Source organism: Dermacentor albipictus, chromosome 8 (genome assembly GCF_038994185.2).
Source record: "Dermacentor albipictus isolate Rhodes 1998 colony chromosome 8, USDA_Dalb.pri_finalv2, whole genome shotgun sequence".
Classification (NCBI taxonomy): domain Eukaryota; kingdom Metazoa; phylum Arthropoda; class Arachnida; order Ixodida; family Ixodidae; genus Dermacentor; species Dermacentor albipictus.
In genome coordinates, this window is record NC_091828.1 from 114,689,753 (window position 1) to 114,709,152 (window position 19,400).

The window sequence follows — 19,400 nt, forward strand, 5'->3', positions numbered from 1 at the left end:
GTGGGAAGGCGCCATGGCTTTCGACATCCTAAGGCCTCAGGGTAGCGGGGAGGGTGGCTATCGCTCTTCTCCGTTGCTCGGCGAGCACTCCCAGAGTATACGTTGCTGACCCAGCAGCTGGTTCCCCGGACAGGAGCGGCAAGTCAAGTGGCTGATTGCCAGGTCTGGAGGCGCAATGGTATCACTGCTCTTTCCGTTACGATGCGTCGCGGCCATGTTGGCTTCGGCACGGGTACACTTCCCTTCCCTTGGTTGTTGGAGAAGTATGGGAGAGGCCTTTGCCCGGCAGTAGGCGTAACCAGGCTGATGATGATGATGATAGTACTTTCCGGGAGGACCTTCCGAAGCACGGCACTTCGAGCCGCCTTCGCCTCTACCGGGACTGTGTCCGCGGTTCGATCGGGTACATGGGTCGTCAAGCGCTATACGTGTGGTCGAGATCTCTGAGGGTCTGGAAAGAAGCCCGCTTACCAGAGAGTTGGCCATTCGGTTGCCAGCGACCCCGGCATTGACCTGGCATCCGTGCGAGGTGGACAACGTGGCCAGCCTCGTTGGCGATTTGTATCACCGTGGTGTACCGTGTGAACGGCGCCACTGCGCGAGTCCATCCAGGCGCAGTCCCTTATGGAGGCCGGCGAGTGTGCGTATAACAGTGCGAAGAGTGAAGGCTGCAAAAGGATGTTTGAGGACGGCGTCGCATGTTAGGCAGGGCGGCAGGAAGAGTGCATGTAGCGCACTGTGGCTGAAGCTTTGTCACTGAAGGCGGCGTCGGTGTAGACAGCGTGGTGATGTTGAGGAGCGTCGCGAACTCCTGCTTCGTGCCGCCTTGCACCCGCCGTGGTTGCTCAGTGGCTGTGGTGTTGGGCTGCTGAGCACGAGGTCGCGGGATCGAATCCCGGTCACGGCGACCACATTTCGGTGGGGGCGAAATGGGAAAACACCCGTGTACTTAGATTTAGGTGCACGTTAAACAACCCCCAAGTGGTCGCAATTTCCGGAGTCCTCCATTACGGCGTGCCTTATAGTCAGAAAGTGGCACTGGCACGTAAAACCCCATAATTTTTCCTTTAATGCCGCCTTGCTTAAGACAACTACCTCGCTTGCGTATTCGGCATTCAAGTTTCGGGGGATCGGCACAAAGTCCCCGGTCAGGGAACGATCCCACGGAGGAGGGAAAGAGGACAGATGCGATAAGTTCAATGCCCTCTACGGACAGTGATAGAGGGAAGGGCGGGGAGGGAGATATGGGATAGTGTAAAGATCTGAACGCGTCGATCGACTTGGCGGTCTTGGAAGGTTGAACTCAGAGTCTGATAGTTCGTATCGCACACGTGTACCTGTTTACCGCCAGATGTCACGTGGTCGTGACGGTCAAAAACACAGCAGCAAAACTGCGAATGGCGAAGCTAATTTATGGCTAACTCATAGTTCAATGCCTTTCTCTATGGCTAACTCTTCATTGGGAGTACCTGCGCCCAGAGAAGACAGGCTACACTCAAAGCACAACGATGGCGGCGAACACGGTCGGCGATCGTCGAACATCTGCGGGGCAAGCGCGTCGGCTTTTATACATGAGTCATCGAAGGTTCGAGAATAATCGCTGGTGCCCGCGCGTCGCGCATGAAATCAGATTACACAAGGTTCGGTGACAACAGACAACGGATGGTGCCATCGATAACATTCGAGAAACTTCCGATACATGCAGGCGCGTCCTGCGCTGAGCGATAACGTTTAAGCTTAGTCAGCCGGGGAAAAAGTGGTCGCCCAAGAAAGATAAACACGTGCACATGTCAATATCTTGAACTTACAACTGCATAAAAAAAGCAGCAAGAAAAAAAAACTTGTCAAATGGGAGTGCGGTCATCCCAGGAACTTGTAAACGAAGAACAGCTTTCAGTTGTCTGGCACACCGTGCCAAAGACAGCGATGCAACACAGCAAATGATGTCACCAGTATGCGCATAGAGTGCCGTGTGCGCTAATGGGAGTGCGGTCACCCCAGGAACTTGTAAACGAACAACTTTCAGTTGTCTGGCACATCGTGCCAAAGACAGTGATGCATCACCGAAACATGATGTCACCAGAGTGCACATAGAGTGTCATGTGCGCTAAATAAATGCTCAACAAGAGCACCCCGTGCATTGGGTGGCGAGGCTGACGAAGTATAATGAATGGGTTTGCATAACTCGAGACGACAAATTCGACAATTTCCAATAGCGAATCGAATAGCAAGGAACTATGCAGATCCTGCGCACTGTGGGAATCGACGCAGGCGAAGCTTTCTGTGCTGTTTGCTTTGATTGACGGTAGTTAGCGTTGACGGCGAATGTTTCATTTCTGCAACGTTCAGTCCAACACGAGAGTGGCGAGTTGATGTTGAACGTTATTGCTTGCGTGCACCACCGTGCTGTTTGTCTGCGTAGCCTACAGGACACGCAGGGAGAGGTGTTCGCTTGAGGCGTCGTTGCGCGCCATATTTCATGACCGCCGAGAGGGTTGAGCATTGTCATTGCCTCGCACGGCACATCGCATTGTGGTAGACGTAGTAAACTTTAATTGTATTATGCGGCTGCACGGGCCAAAACCAAAATCGAATTATGAGCTAGTTCGGTTGCTTGGGCTAGTTGGTAATTCACGATAAACAACACGTGCAGTGCGAAGGACCACTGCGCGGTGTGTCGTCTCTCGCAGTCCTTGTCCTTCGCTTTATGAGAACAAAGAAAAACTGCGCAAAAAATGAACAAGACAGAGAAAGAACCACACGACACGGGCGCAGAACTCGACGAACTCCACAAGGCTGTGTATATGGACTCGTGGTTTCTCTCTCTCTTTCTCTGTCTTGTTCATTTTTGCGCAGTTTTTCATTGTTCTCATAATGTCACACCAACCAGCCCCTCACCGTACGCTTCTAGACTTGTCCATCGCGCTGTACGTCGTTTTTATAACGGATGCATGCTGTACTGGCGGACACCCGATTAATCTAAGTACTCGCTAAATCTAAGTACACCCGAAAGTGTGCCGCGAATAGACTAGACGACAGGCCATCCACAGATTCGAAGGTCTTGGGAGCCTGGCCTCACAGTTCACTAGCCCAGAAGGCAATTCGAGCTCTTCTTCACGGCAACAGACTGGGAGTAGTCGGCAGTAGACATCCTGCAAGTGGTGCAGGTGGTTCAGGGGTCTCGTCCGCACCTGGCGGCAGAAGAGGCAGGGACCGGCAGGGACAGCTGTGCTCAATGGTATGCTGCTATTGCACTCGCCTCCACGAACTCCACAAGACTCATGTTGTCTCTCTCTCTCTCTCTTTCACTCCCCCATCTCCCTCTCCACGTGTTGAGTGGCAAGCTGGACTCCGTCTGGTAAATCTTCCCGCCTTTCCTTCCTCCACTCTCTTTTTCTTTCTAAGCGCGCGAGCGTTTTCTTTTCTTTTTTTTTTCCGCACCTGTCGAAATGCGGCTGCCGCGGTCGGCATCAAATGCGCGACCTCGAGCAATGACATGGCCGCAAAGCTACCGCGGTGGCACAGAAGTGGTGATTTGACTTGCGACCGCTTCCGTAGCGTCGCCTAGACCCTGCGGTGCGCTTTAATTAATACGGCTTTTCTATCGCACGTCCCGCGTAAGTTGTCCGCTTGACATATTTGCGCGGTGTTTATCATTCAGAACTAGCAGAAACGTGCCGTACCTTAAACTTAAATTTATCCCGTTTCCCCTTAACCCCGCTGTCGTGTCTATAGCGTTCCCTTGCCTCCTCACCTCACCTTTTCCGTATCCTCCCCGCGCCCCTTGTACGGTAACTGCGAGCAATGAGTGGCAAGGCACTCTTTCCACTTGTTTCGCGACTACTCCGGTTCTACCCATGTCTTCGTGAATTGGGAGAGGGAAAGTACGCTCAGTTCTGCAGCCCATACGGGAGCACAGCGCAGCGTACTGCGGATGGGGGGGGGGGAATGAAAGGTGAGAGGATAGAGGGGGAAAGGGAGAGTCCCGCCTCCTCTCTCACTCCTCCCTATACAATTCTATCTTGCTCGCAGGTGGCCTTGCACGTTCGGAGAACGATGAAACAGTTCTGAGAATCGGCGCCGAAATTCCTGCATTGCTTTGGAGGGAGTGGCGGCTAATTGCAGCTGCCAAGGTCAAACCAGCTCCCAAGGTCAAACGATTGCGTCGCGTCTCCTCTCTTCTCTGCCACGCTCTCCTTCCACGTAAACGCACGCTTCTGAACCAACCCCAACGCAGCCCTACTCAAGGCAGCGGCGGCGGGAAAGCCGAAGGAAGAGGAAAAGAAAGTTTCGCTTTTCAAAACCAATAGTTTCATAATGGACATTTCGCACATTCTAACAAGACGTTTCCATGTACGGCAATATATCTTAGGAGGGAGCAGCGGCAAGCAATTTTCGGTGCTGCGTAGTGGGCCGCGGATGGGCGACGGCGTATGCGAAATTCCTTCGCGGTTATCGAACAAAGGCCACGTGACTACACCCAAACGCGAGCAGACGACAGTGCACGTCAAGGTTCACAGGTGCGCCGCCAACAAGAAAAAAAGAAAAGGGGGGGGTGAGAGAGAGGGAGAAAAAGAAATAAAGCATGTTTGAAATAAAGATATTATACGGCACGCAGTGTCCTGGCCAGGACGCCGAAAATAGCACCCGGGAGAAGCTGCGGTGACCGCTCATCCATTTGCCACTGAATAGGAAACAATGCATGCGCTTATCGCAACGCAGGGTCTCGGGGATAAGTAAGCCGTCGTGGAGAGCTCGTTGATTGAGGGTGGCCGATCAGGTGGCGGTCGTTACAGGGTGACCGACGTTGTCCTCGCGTTAATTTTTAAATAAATAGAGCTTGGTGCAAACAGTAACTACACGTTGGACACGTATGCATAAAGTTACGAAGAGAAAGCCCGGCGCGCAAACGTATGTATAACCATTTACACAGGAAGAAGTTAGTGGTAAACGCGCAGGCTGGTACAAAGGTCACAGCTGCGCGTTTAAGGAAAAAGTTGCTGGCAGCATCCTTTGCCTTAAATCACCCATAAATTGTATATTTATAGAAATAAAGGCATTGATGATGATAATGATAACGATGATGGCCTTGATGAGTTTGGCGCATACCCACTCACGGGGATCGGCCAAGAGTCGGGCACGCTTTACTTATGTGTTCAGGTAATGAATTTAATATCTGTAATTTTGTTGCCCGGCCAGCAGACGGTCTACAACTGCCTCTTCGTATCCCTCCTGCGCGCACGGTCCTGCCCAAATTCAACGTAACATAACCCACCACCCCCACCCGGGGCAGGAGCACCGTCCCGGCGCTTGTGGGAATGAGAGCGAACAAGCGGGACACATGGACAAGGTCAATTCGTAGCTGGGATGACGATGGCGTGACAGGGGCGATATCGTAGTTTATATCACTTAGTCGTCATAATACCTGGTACGATCCTGCCCAAGTGCACAGTAACAGTTTAGAAGGATATACTGAACTACAGGGTCTGCATCGGAGCTAGTCGGTACGGCGACATTGTTCTTTTTTTTTTATAAGGCAGGTAAAAAGCAAACAAAATGCAGACAGCGGAAAGAATGAGGACACACAGAACCGCTCCATGAGTCCTCCTTCTTCCTGCTGTCCGCGTTTTGTTTCACCTTCACCCGCCTTCAAATATAAAGGGCTGTCTGTCGAGGGTGTAGCAGCAAACTTGAGCGTGAGTCAACGCGGATACCCCCAAAAGCTATTTCCGGCGCCCCGGCCAAGACACTGCCCGGATTGTCTTTCTTTTTTTTATCGAGACACTATCTATCTATCTATCTATCTATCTATCTATCTATCTATCTATCTATCTATCTATCTATCTATCTATCTATCTATCTATCTATCTATCTATCTATCTATCTATCTATCTATCTATCTATCTATCTATCTATCTATCTATCTATCTATCTTTTTTTTTTCACCTTCGGCGCTTGTTTTCGTTCTCACACAATAATCGTCATCTAACTTGCGTGCTCGTTCCTTTGTCGCGTTGAAACACTCATGCCGTTCGGAACCCGAACAGCAGAGCGTTGGTGGGAGTCGATGCATAAGCGAAGCTCATGACGTTGACCGCGAATGTTTGATTTTCTTCGACTTCTAGCGTAACACGAGAGTGGTGAGTCGATGTTAGACGTTACCTTGCGCGCACCGCTGCTGTTCGTCTGCGCAGCACACAGAACCCACGGGGAGAGGTGTTTGCTTGAGGCGTTGTTGCGCGCGATACATCGTAACCTCTGAGAGGGTTGCGCATACTCATTGCCTCACGTGGGACATCGCATCGTGTGCAGAAGTGTGGATTATGGGGCTGTACGTGCCAAAACCACAATCTGATTATGAGGCACGCGGTAGTGGCGGACTACCGATTAATTTTGACACCACGCTGTTCTCTTAGCGTGCACCTAAATCCAAGTGTACTAGCGTTCTTTGTATTTCGCTCCCGTCGAAATGCGGATGCCGCGGCCGGGATCAAATTCGCCATCGACCTTGAGCAACGTCGTAGCCGCAAAGCTACCCCGGCAGGCTCAGAAGTGTCGATGTTATAACCCTACGTTGCGCTTTAATGCGGCTCTGTTTCCGCATGCCCTGCGTAAGTTGTCCGCTTGACAAAATGCATGGTTTTTTTTATTTTTTAGAAATAGCAGGAACATGCCGCACCGAGCCTTGAACTTATAATTTACCCCACTTGCCCACAACCGCTGCTTCCGTGCCTTGTCGCGACCCTTTCTGGCATCCCCCCCCCCCCCTTCCTTCCTTGTATGGGAAGTGCGATTGAAAACTGGCAAGGCTGTTACTTGTTTCGCGACTGCGTTGGTTCTACGCATTATGTGCCTCCTCTGCCGCTCCTCTCTATAACACCTATCTATAACACTATCTATAATATATACAGTAACACCTATCTATAATACACCTATCTCCAGCCTTCATCTGAGCTTAATTTAAATACAGGGCTTTACATGCCAAAACCACTTTCTGATTATGAGGCACGCCGTAGTGGAGGACTCCGGAAATTTCGACCACCTGGGGTTCTTTAACGTGCCCCTAAATCTAAGTACCACGGGTGTTTTCGCATTTCGCCCCCCATCGAAATGCGGCCGCCGTGGCCGAGATTCGATCCCGCGACCTCGTGCTCAGCCGCCCAACACCACTGAGAGAGAGAGAAGTGGTTCTTGAAGGGGTAAGGAAAGGTTGTCGCTGTTTTCTGCAGCCCTTGCGGGAGCACGGCTCAGCGCCAACGGGGGTGAGGGGGGATAGTGGGAGCTTGCACGTGGGTAGAAGGGAGAGCGCTGAAATTTCTCCCATTTCTGCAATTCCATAGCTTTTGGGGTGGGTCACGGGTGATTACAGTGTTGTCAAGATGGCGACGGTTAGCGAGAGTTTCAGAGGGCATTGTGCACATTCGATGCGCTTCAAAGTGTCTCCCGTCGTCGTATCTCTCATGTATACACGCGCTCTGAACCCCCCTCCCCCCTCCCCGGGACGCTTGTACCAGACGACGGCAAATTCGAAGGAAGAGGCAAAGCAACACATAACTTACTGCAGGTGAAAGTGCGATATAGACTCATGTTTTCTCTCTCCCTCTCTTCCACTCCCCCATCTCCCTCTCCACGTGTAGACTGGCAAACTGGACTCCGTCTGGTTAACCTCCCCGCCTTTCCTTCCTCCCCTCTCTTTTTCTTTCTAAGCGCGCGAGCGTTTTCTTTTTTTTCCCCTCACCTGTCGAAATGCGGCCGCCCCGGTCGGCATCAAATGCGCAACCTCGAGCAAGGACATGGCCGCAAAGCTACCGCGGTGAAACAGAAGTGGTGATTTTACTTGCGACGGCTTCCGTAGCGTCGCCTAGGCCCTGCGGTGCGCTTTATTTATTTATTTATTTATTTATTTATTTATTTATTTATTTATTTATTTATTTATTACATACTGCCAACTGCCTCTTGGCAGTCCAGGCAGGAGTGAGTGTATACAAAGTCGGCACTGCAAGTCAAAATAACAAAAACTTGGGTGACGAGGAACCATAAATAAAGAATGCTTAATGATACAGACTATTGCGTCGGGAAAGTCAGCATGTACAAAATTACAAAAATAGGAAAATGGTGATTCTAAAACGAACACGCTTCATTGCAAAGATTGTACGGCAGCCACAAATGAATCAACCGAGGACATACAAGCGACTTCTTGCGGTAGGGCATTCCCCTCTGCTATGGGCAACCAGCGCTGAAGCTTCGCGTGCCGACAGCAGCGCCGTAACACACAGCCTAGCGAGCGGTAGACACAGTTTCCAGTAGCACACGCAGTGATTTCGTGTCAGCAAATTCACCGATTGTCTTGAGTCACACTTTTCACGGCTCCTCAAACGGCAGGGAACCGACGTGCTAGGACGTAGCAGCGCATGCGCTCTACGCAGCGCGCATGGCCATGGACAGAACTTGGCTGGCCGCATCGGGCTAGACAAACATTGATACAGGCGCACGTTTCTTATCGCTAAATATGTCGTGCCATCTTCGTAGCCTCCCTATCGGACGGTTTCAGCATATTTTAGTAACGCATGAAAAATGTCGTAGCGCCTCCTGGCCAGCGCTGGTTCCCCATAGTTCGAGGGAAAAACGAGAAGCGATAAGCAGTAGTTTTAGTCGGTGGCATCACAATCGTTTTGCTGTGCTTGCGTCTGGTTTCTCTTGTTTTATTGAAATCGATGTATATGTCGGGATCCATTTTTGTTTGTTTATTAACGATATTAAACAAAGTTTTTAAAGAACAAAGTTCTTAAATTAATACGGCTTTTCTATCGCACGTCCCGCGTAAGTTGTCCGCTTGATATATTTACGCGGTGTTTATCATTCAGAAACGTACCGTACCTCAAACTTATCCCGTTTCCCCTTAACCGCTGTCGTGTCTAGCGTTCCCTTGCCTTCTCACCTTTTCAGTGTCCTCCCCGCGCCCCTTGTATGGTAACTGCGAGCGAAGGGTGTCAAGGCACTCTTTCCACTCGTTTCGCGACTACGCCGGTTCTACCCATTTCTTCGCGATTTGGGAGAAGGAAAGTACGCTCCCTATACAATTCTATCTCGCTCGCAGGTGGCCTTTCATGTTCCGAGAAAGATGAATCAGTTCCGAGGATCGGCGCCGAAATTCCTGCATTGCTTTGGAGGGAGTGGCGGATAGTTGCAGCTGCCAAGGTCAAACCAGCTCCCAAGGTCAAACGATTGCGTCGCGTCTCCTCTCTTCTCTGCCACGCTCTCCTTCCACGTAAACGCACGCTTCTGAACCAACCCCAACGCAGCCCTCAAGACGGCAGCAGAAGCGGCCGGGGAAAGTCGAAGGAAGAGCAAAAAGAAAGTTTCGCTTTTCAAAACCAATCGTTTCCTAATGGACATTTCGCACATTCTAACAAGACATTTCCTTGTACGGCAATGAGCAGCGGCGAGCAATTTGCGGTGCTGTGTAGTGGGTCGCGGATAGTCAACGGCGTATGCGAAATTCCTTCGCGGTTTTCGAACAAAGGCCACGTGACTACACCCAAACGCGAGCAGACGACAGTGCACGTCAAGATTCACAGGTGCGCCGCCAAAAAAAAAAAAAGGAAGAAGAGAGAGAGAATAGAGAAATAAAGCATGTTTGAAATAAAAATATGCATGTGTCCTGGCCAGGACGCCGAAAATAGCACCCGCGAGAAGCTGCGGCGACCGCACATCCACTTGCCACTGAATAGGAAACAATGCATGCGCTTCTTGCAACGCAGGGTCTCCGAGATGAGTAACTAATCCGTGGTGGAGAGCTCGTTGATTGAGGGTGGCTGATCAGGTGGCGGTCGTTACAAGGTGACCGGCGTTGTCCTCGCGTTAATTTTTAAGTGAATAGAGATTGGTGCAAACAATGACTTCACGTCGGACACCTATGCATAGCGTTACGAAGAGAAAGCCCGGCGCGCAAACGTATGTATAACCATTTACACAGGAAGAAGTTAGTGGTAAACGCGCAGGCTGGTACGAAGGTCACAGCTGCGCGTTTAAGGAAAAAGTTGCTGGCAGCGTCCTTTGCCTTAAATCATCTATAAATTGTATATTTATAGAAATAAAGGCATTGATGATGATAATGATGGCCTTGATGAGTTTTGCGCATACCCGCTCACGGGGATCGGCCAAGAGTCGGGCAGGCTTTACTTGTAATGAATTTAATGAATTTAATATCTGTAATTTTGTTGCCCCGCCAGCAGACAGTCTACCACTGGCTCTTCGTATTCCTCCTGTGCGCACGGTCCTGCCCAAATTCAACGTAACATACCTCCCCCCCCCCCCCTGGGTGGGGGTGGGGGGGTGGAACACCGCCCCAGCGCGTGTTGGAATGACGGCGAACTAGACAAACAAAGTCAATTCATTATGCAAAATAGAAGTGAGGCGTGCAGACAGGACACAAGAGTAGAGAGGTGGACAACACGAACGCCTCTCTACTCTTGTGTCCTGTCTGCACACCTCACTTCTATTTTGCATAATGAATCCTTACCACCTAGCTCAGCTTTCTGTCGTTCTAAGGTCAATTCGTAGATGGGATGACGATGCCGTGACAGGGGCGATGTCGTAGTTTATATCACTTAACCTTCGTAATTACTAAGCACACGCAGACAAAACATGAGATTCGAAATGCTTTTTAAAATTTATTTCGGTATGGTTAAAATTGATGGAGAAACTTACCTTTGACCTCGTCATTTCTCGTCTCACAGAAGTGACCACTCGTTAAAGATAAGAGAACTTATTTGTAAAACAAACGTCTTCAAGCATTCGTTTTTTCCACACACAATATCACAGTGGAATCAACTACCGCAGGAAATTGCTGATTGTCGCACCGAAGCATCGTTCAGAACATTTCTGCTGAACAAAGCAATGTTTTTTTTTATCAAACCAGCAACATCCTTACCGTCCCCCAAGTACAAACAAAAGTGATGACGTGAGCTTCGGTCAGAACGACGCTCGTTGATTGGTTCCCCTCACGTTGTCCCGTTCCACTCTTTCTCCGAGTGACGTCATCCAGACGTAACAGACAGACCATCCTCTGAGAGGGTTGCGCATACTCATTGCCTCACATGGGACATCGCATCGCGGCAGAAGCATGAAACTTGAATTGGATTATGGGGCTGTACGTGCCAAAACCACAATCGGATTATGGGGCACGTGGTAGTGGCGGACTCCTGATTAATTTTGACACCACGGTGTTCACTTAGCGTGCACCTAAATCCAAGTGTACCGCCGATCTTTGTATTTAGCTCCCGTCGAAATGCGGCTGCCGCGGTCGGGGTCAAACCGCGACCTCTTGCAACGTCGTAGTCGCAAAGCTGCCCCGGCAGGTGTCGATTTGATAACCCTACGTTGCGCTTTAATGCGGCTCTGCTTCCGCATGCCCTGCGCAAGTTGTCCGCTCGACAAACATGCATGTTTTTTTTATTTTTCAGAAATAGCAGGAACATACCGTACCGAGCTTTGAACTTACATTTACCCCGCTTGCCCACAACCGCTGCTTCTTTGCCTTGGCGCGTCCCTTTCTGGCATTCCTCCCCCCACCCCTCCCCTTCCTTCCTTGTATGGGAAGTGCGATCGAAAACTGGCAAGGCTGTTACTTGTTTCGCGACTGCGTCGGTTCTACGCATTATGTGCCTCCTCTGCCGCTCCTCTCTATAACACCTATCTATAACACTATCTATAATATATAACAGTAACACTTATCTATAATACACCTATCTCCAGCTTTCATCTGAGCTTAATTTAATTGTGGGGCTTTACGTGCCAAAACCACTTTCTGATTATGAGGCACGCCGTAGTCTCCGGAGGAATCCGGAAATTTACACCAGCTGGGGTTCTTTAACGTGCCCCTAAATCTAAGTACACGGGTGTTTTCGCATTTCGCACCCCATCGCAATGCGGCCGCCGTGGCCGGGATTCGATCCCGCGACCTCGTGCTCAGCAGCCCGACGCCATAGCCACTGAGCAACCGCGGCGGTTTTTTCCGTTGAGCTTGCACGTTGGTAGTGAGGCGAGCGCTGAAATTTCTCCCATTTGTGCAATTGCATAGCTTTTGGGGTGGGTCTCGGGTGATTACAGTTGTCAAGATGGCGACGGTTAGCGAGAGTTCCAGAGGGCATTGTGCACATTCGATGCGCTTCAAAGTGTCTCCCGTTGTCGTATCTCTCACGTATACACGCGCCCCTCCCCCCCCCCCCCCCCCTGACGCTTGTGCCAGACGACTCGTGTAGCAGACGGCAAATTCGAAGAAAGAGGCAAAGAAAGCTTCGTTGAAAAGAAAAAATAAAAATAAAAAAGAAGGAAAGAGACAAGGCAGGGATGTAGGGCTGAGTGAACAAGACTCGGGAAGGAAGGGTGGGACATGCGACAGAGCGCTAGCCTTCAACCGACGAGCTTTATTCAGAAAAAAACGTCCCAAGAGGCAAACGGCGGCCTCTTGGCATGTTTCTCCGAATGAGGCTTGTCAGCTGAATTCCAGCACCCGGTCCAGTGCCATCTTTTTTTTTTTAAGTCTTGTTCGCGCTAGTAACTAGTTACGTACATCATCCGAGGACATCCGAGGAGTACTAGGAACTGATCGCGAAAAAAAAAAAAGAGCTAGGAAAAGCAATGTAGAAAGAAAGAGTATATACCGGTCTGTCCGTTCCCCCAGATGAGTATATGGACATTCCTTCAGCATCGTCCACGTATTCGCCGTGACTGAGTTATCGTTTAGCTATACTGTAACCCACGTGCACCTCGACGAAACGACAGCTTTTCCATGCGTTCGTTTGTGGCGTGCGTGATTGTTGTAAATCTGTGGATACAATATCGACTCTCTCTCTCAGAGGCTCCCGTTCACGAGAAGAGCCGATGCACGATTGGATAAGGGCGACGCGTATTTCATAAAATGGAACGCTTTGGAAGAACTGGTTCCGAACTCAGCACAGGACTTTCGAGCGCAGGGTTTCGAACCCCAGACCCTGTGCTTGGCGACAGAACAGGAAGAGCCCCGTTTACCCCGACTTACACGCGAGCGGGTCGAGTTCCGACTTGCATACGTTTACATGCATATATCATATTGACCGCAAGAAAGACGGGGACAGAGGGAGAGAACACATGAACAGCACGGGCGGTACATTCAACTGTTTTATTCACAGCAGCCCGTGGGCGTATATAGGCAACAAGAACATGCGCAGATCGCAGCAAACAAGAATACACATCAGCTTAGCGTGGCAACCAATTAATAAAAAAATCTATTTCCGATTGAAACAACCTAATGGAGGTATCGCTAACACATTCTTGGCCTTTCTTTTTTATGTGATAAGCCTCCATCAGTTCACGTGCCGTCTGGTCATGCAGTCTGGTCTGGTCAGTACCGCCCGTGCTGTTTATGTGTTCCCTCCCTCTGTCCCCGTCTTTTTTGCGGTCAATATGATATGCAGTAAATACCAACTAGGCCAAAGTGAAGTTCTTCTACATGCATATCGCCAGACATACGAGCTGGGCGATCCAGACGGCCCACCCCTTCGCTGGCGGGTTCATATTGAACTCGATCGCATCGACGTTCGGTCGACCCGACGAGTTCGTGACGTCACACCCACGTTCACACTGACCAAAGTCCAGCCGCTAAGTATTCAACCTCTTCCCGGCAAACGAATGAAAACAGAGTTGTTGCCAGAAAGCCGCGCGGGAACACCTGAACCGGCATGCGTGTTGTCTAAAAGGCCAATAGGTTGAAGTTCGGCGCGAGCTGATTGCCTTCGTCGACGTCTTGTCTTCAAAGCCGAGCGCCAGAAATGTTCGCCGCGGAACGTCCAGTGAGTGCAGTGAACCCGCGTTTTGAGTGCGTCTACGCGAACAGCTGAAATTTTACAATAAAACACGTCCCCGTGACTCTGTGTACTTTAGAACGCGTCCGCTTTTAATGAAGAGCTGCTGGTAATGAAGTCACGGATCCGATCGCTTCGTCGTGCTAGCAGACGACGCAAGCAGGATTCGTACACACTGTCTCGTTCCTTTGCCGTCATCGTCGTCTGCTCGCGCTGTTACCGTATTTACTCGCGCTGTTACCGTATTTACTCGATTCTAAGCACCCCCTTTTTTTCACGATCGCGATGCCCAAAGTAAGGGGGGGGGGTGCTTAGAGTCGAAAAATCTAGAATCCCCCCCTCCCTCCCTCTTTACGCTGCGACATCAGACGAGACGAGACAGGGGCGAGAAATAACATAAACAACGGCGGGAGTCCGGCGGTACGACGTACTCGCGCCGCGGACGCCATTCCACCTCGGGACTCCGACAGCTCCGGCTCGATGACAGAGTCAAGCGCGCCTGGCGGCCTTGGCTACGCGCTCTGCTAACAAATAGGGGGGTGCTTAGCTGCGGATGCAAACTTTTTTCCCAATTTTTTTTGCGGAAATAGAGTTGAGGGGGGGGGGTGCTTAGAATCGCGAAAATACGGTACTATACGGAGGTACGGAGTAGGCGACGCTTTTTCTCCATGTCGGAGTCGTTTGATTTTTGTCGCCTCTGTACAAGGGCTCACGAAGCAAAATTATTCACGGTAAAATGATTCCGTATATGTGTCATGACATTCCGCACGTTTCGACACCCATGTCAACACGTTTAATACGCCCAGCGGAAGCTGCTATCAAAGCCATTATTATAGATTCTTCAGGACGTCATTGTAGACTTGGGTGGAGGACACCCAGGAGGCGTCTGCTGTTTCTGAGAGCAATTCCGCCGGGACTATGCAGACGCGCGAAAATCGCAAGTTGAAGTCCGTAAGCTCTGCTTGTATAATAACACTATGTAGATCGTTTCGTCTGCACTGAGTTTGCACTTGCTGGCGCATCGCTTGAGGATCAGAAGCTTGCTTACCGTTCCACGTCTACTGGGAGCTTGAGCACCGGTTTCTTTTTAGGCCCCATCCTTTTAGGCGCGGTCCTAAAGGGCAGCTCTTCACAAGCGCTGCATAATACGATCGTTTCACTGGACTGAGGGCGTGAGCCCAGCGTGTGCCAGATGTATATATAGCCTGGAGGATACCCGGCCCAGCTTTGTAAGGGTCATGTGAGCTGAGAACACCGAGATATATATGGGAGAATACCGCGATTAGTGAATTGTTGGCTTTCTTAATTGATAGAGACAGAGGGAGATAGTGCGGACCGCGTCGATTAGCAACGAGTATACGGCTCTCTTTGTCCAGATAGCCCCCCCGTCCCGTCTTATCATTCTTTTTTTTTTGCAGTGCGTCTTATATAGTTGCCGGATTTGCCTTCTTTAGCGTATATATATATATATATATATATATATATATATATATATATATATATATATATATATATAGAGAGAGAGAGAGAGAGAGAGAGAGAATATTTCTTGAGATGTCATCTTGACTTAGCTTATATGCGTATCTCTTTTCACCCTGCCGTATCTACACGGGTGCAGCTTTTCCTGAAGCGTGTTTTCTTTTTTTTCTTTTTTTAATCGGTGGTCTTTCTTTAACCAACTGATGGATGATAGTTTTCTTGTGGACCTTTTGTCGACTTGTCAGTTAGCTAGGCCTATCTTCTTTAGTCGCATTCTCACGTGACTCACTCGTTACTGTCTTCGAAGCGATATATAGCACACCCGTCCGAACCACCGTGTGAGTCGGGCTTGGAGAGGCGAAATCGTTCGATAGTTCAAAGGTCAAAGACCTCGATGGGTGGGAAAAGGGAGTGACATCGCCACTGACTCAAAATGCGATTACTTATACCTTATTTGATTCGTTTATAGTGCACGAAACTTGAAAATTGCCGCATTTGCTTTCTTCAGCGCGCACACACACACACACTATATATATATATATATATATATATATATATATATATATATATGTAGACATATAATGAGAAGCCAACAAACACTGACACCAAGTACAACATAGGGGAAATTGCATGTGCTTAATAAATGAAAATAAAGTAATGAAAAATTAATGGAAATTAAAGTGGATGAAAAAACTAATATGTTATGTCTAATAATTATCGGGCCCCTCGGTTAACCCCCTTTCTTCTCGTTTATATATATATATCAGATATGCACCCCCCCCCTCCCCCCACCCTCCCCGCCCACGCCACCACACATTCCTAAAGCGCCGCAAAATCAATGTTGAAACTTGACAGCTATTCGGCGGTGAACGTTTTTCTGCCTTTTTCACGCCTTCTGGATGGCGGTAGTTATCGGCATCTCCTGGGGTGCGAAGGCCAGTTTCCTCATCGATTCGGTGTCCACGCGATTAACTCGAGATGCATTCAGTTGTCACCGTCTTTTCGACGGTCACGCGCATCGCTGTTACTTCGTTAGTTCAACCTTCTTTGTTTAGATTTATCCAGGGACCAGGAAAGGGATTCGGTTCGTGGTCAGCTGGTCTGCACGCTCGTGGAACGAGTTGCGGCCGGAGAAAACGCCAATGGCGTTTAACTTTTCCTTTTGCTTCATTATTTCCTCGAGTAACGGCTCACAGCGGTGCTGACAGATTGTCGGAACCATATACCCGCGATATGGGTTAGATAAGGTGGAAAATAATACGAGGCAGCGTCCATCATCAAACCCTGCAATAACACTTAAACTCATAGGCAATATGACTGTCACCCGTTAACTCGTCTGGTTTTTTTCCTCGTTTCGTGCAAAATTGCCAATTGGAAACAAGAGTCGCAAGGAGTTGAGAAATGAGGCGGTCCGCTAAGGGAGACAGCCAAACAGGAAGGAAAGCGAAAATTAACATATTTAACCGCTGTTTTTGAGAATATCTTTTTATTTAAAAAGGAAATAGAACAGAAAAGGAAGTGGAGAACAGTTCCGTGTGGTCTGAATGGCGCTTCTATACAGTTATCATTCGAGCCACCTAACGTAGCCACTTCTCTGCTGTGCTTATTTGGGTGTTTTTCTAACCTTCCGCGGTGGGCGTTGTTATGATTGGGGGCTCAATCCCATCGCTCGTGATCCGTTGTCAAGATTGGAGTCGGGCATGAATTAGAAGGTAGCTGGCCCATGCCGTCGTCCAGCTTATCCACGCTGATGACGTTGATGAAGGGAAGGACTGCTTCTCATCGAGAACGAGGAATATGGGTTTATTTACAGTATTTATATCAGTCTAACATGGCTCTTTGAGAAAGTACATCAGTCTAACGTGACTTCTTGTGAGAGAGTGACCTGAGCAGCCGCACAACAGCGGTTTTTAAACACTCGGTCCTCTCCCGATACAAGGTGATCCGAACGTTCGTTTCGTCATCGCAAACTAGCCGCCTCCTAGCAGGACGGTCTACTCACACAAATGCACATACGTTCGAATGTCCGTAGCCGACGTTAGAGGGGCCCCGTAGAACTCGGAGCCTAGAGTTACTGTATATGCTACCACAGGTAGCATATACGGTAACATATACGGTAACATAAAGCCTGCGGTAGCATATACAGTAACTCTATCGGAGCCGTTCCGGGTAGCGCGCTGTCCTGCGTCCCGGTCGGTGCGTAGGAAAGGAGTGTCCGTCGACGTTCCCGCGGCAGCTCCCCCCCCCCCCCCCCCCGTAGGAGATCATGTCCTGCTTTGTCGTGTTGCGCACAAAGCCTGCTTCGTCGAACTCCTCCAGTCACAACGCATCCTAGCTGAACCGACGGAGAGTGGAGGATGCGCGTATCGGTATCGACACAAAGTCGACTTCGCCACGCCGTGGCTAGATGTTGGCGGCGATGGCTCCAGAGACGTTGCTTCCACAGTCGCAACTGGTTGGCAAAACTTGCACTGCAGCTGGCCGTTCTTAACAGCGTGGCGGCGTGCTCCCGAGATGTTGCTTCCACAGTCGCAATTGGTTGGCAACACTTAGCGTAGTACGTCTAGAATCGCAGCGTCCAGCACCTTACGCGGTTGTACGGGACTGGCAGCCACGCGTCGTTACGTAACTTTCCAAATAACAATACGAGTCAGTTGTGGCACTTCCACTTCGTAGAGCATAAACGAGGGATCCAAAAGAACTGCGATTGCTCCCCAAATGTATATTTCTCTATAATTCATCCAGAGCTAATTAAAAAAAACGCTACTATAGCCGGATACAAACTAAGCCTGCAGTGAAGCCCCGCCCACGCCCTCATAACCACCAGCCACTGTTCCTCCGTGAGGCTGCTAATAATTCGTACTTCAAACTTTTCCTTTTACCCAAATAAGGCAGTTATAACCGCAAAAATAAAACTATTAGTGCGTGATCTTATACCTTTTGCCTCGCCTGTAATAGTGGAATGGCCAAAGCCCAATTCTTTATTGAACTGAAATAACATGCTTGCTTTGCTGCAATTATTTACTGTCAAGTTTGTCTTCAGTTGTTAGTGAAGTTTCATGAGCAAAACGGTTTCACCAGTGAAGTGAACGGCACCGCAGACTTTTGAAGAGTGAAATGCTCAGACTCCATACACTTTGTCCATGTCTGTTGCAGACCTCATTGCTTCCGCCGATGAAAAGACTCTTCAAGAATAGCAGACGGCCCGGAAGTACCAAGAACGACGCCATTTTGAAAAGGCCGCATGACAACGATTTCGTCTGCGCGGTTTGTGTGCCTTGGTTACCAACTGCTGTTTTTGTAAGTTGTATTCTACTAAAGTAATCATTATTTTACACTTTGGCTTCTTTATTTGTTCTTGGCAGTGTTCTTCCTGCGCTTCTTTCCTACGCAAGTCCATTTGACGTAGTTCCTTTTTTGCCAAGCAAAGGAGAGGTGCATCGCACAAGCGTACCTGTAAAATATACCTTATTTCATTTCTCCTTTGTGGATTTACGCGTTTTTACGTCGAATGGTGGACGTTATTCACATTTGTACTAGTAAAGTACCCCCCCCCCCCTCATTTGCATAGAAGTTACCTTGAGTTGCGCCCCCCCCCCCCAAAATAAAAAATTCTGGGTACGTGCCTGACACACACACACACACACACATATATATATATATACCTCCCAAATGGTTTCTCAAATAAACCCTTTGGCTTCAGTCCCCAGCAGCTGCGGGAGCACCTGACCGAGGCGGCAGTCAGACCTGTAACGCAGCAGATGATGCTAAGAATCTCTGGCTCCGGGCAGGCCGCCAATGGAAACTGACCTTTGCAACATTTAATTGCCGATTTCTGTCGAGTCCTGCTGAGGCTAGCTTAGCAGGACTCTTTGAGGGACTATCAGATATTGTTTGGGATATCATTGGCCTTAGTGAGATTAGAAGAACTGGTGAGGCTCATACATTGCTGAATAACGGACATGTCCTCCGCTATAGAGGTCTCCCAGATAAGAAGCAATACGGGGTAGGATTCCTAATCCATAACAACATAGCGGGCAACATTAACGAATTCTACAGCATTAATGAGAGGGTAGC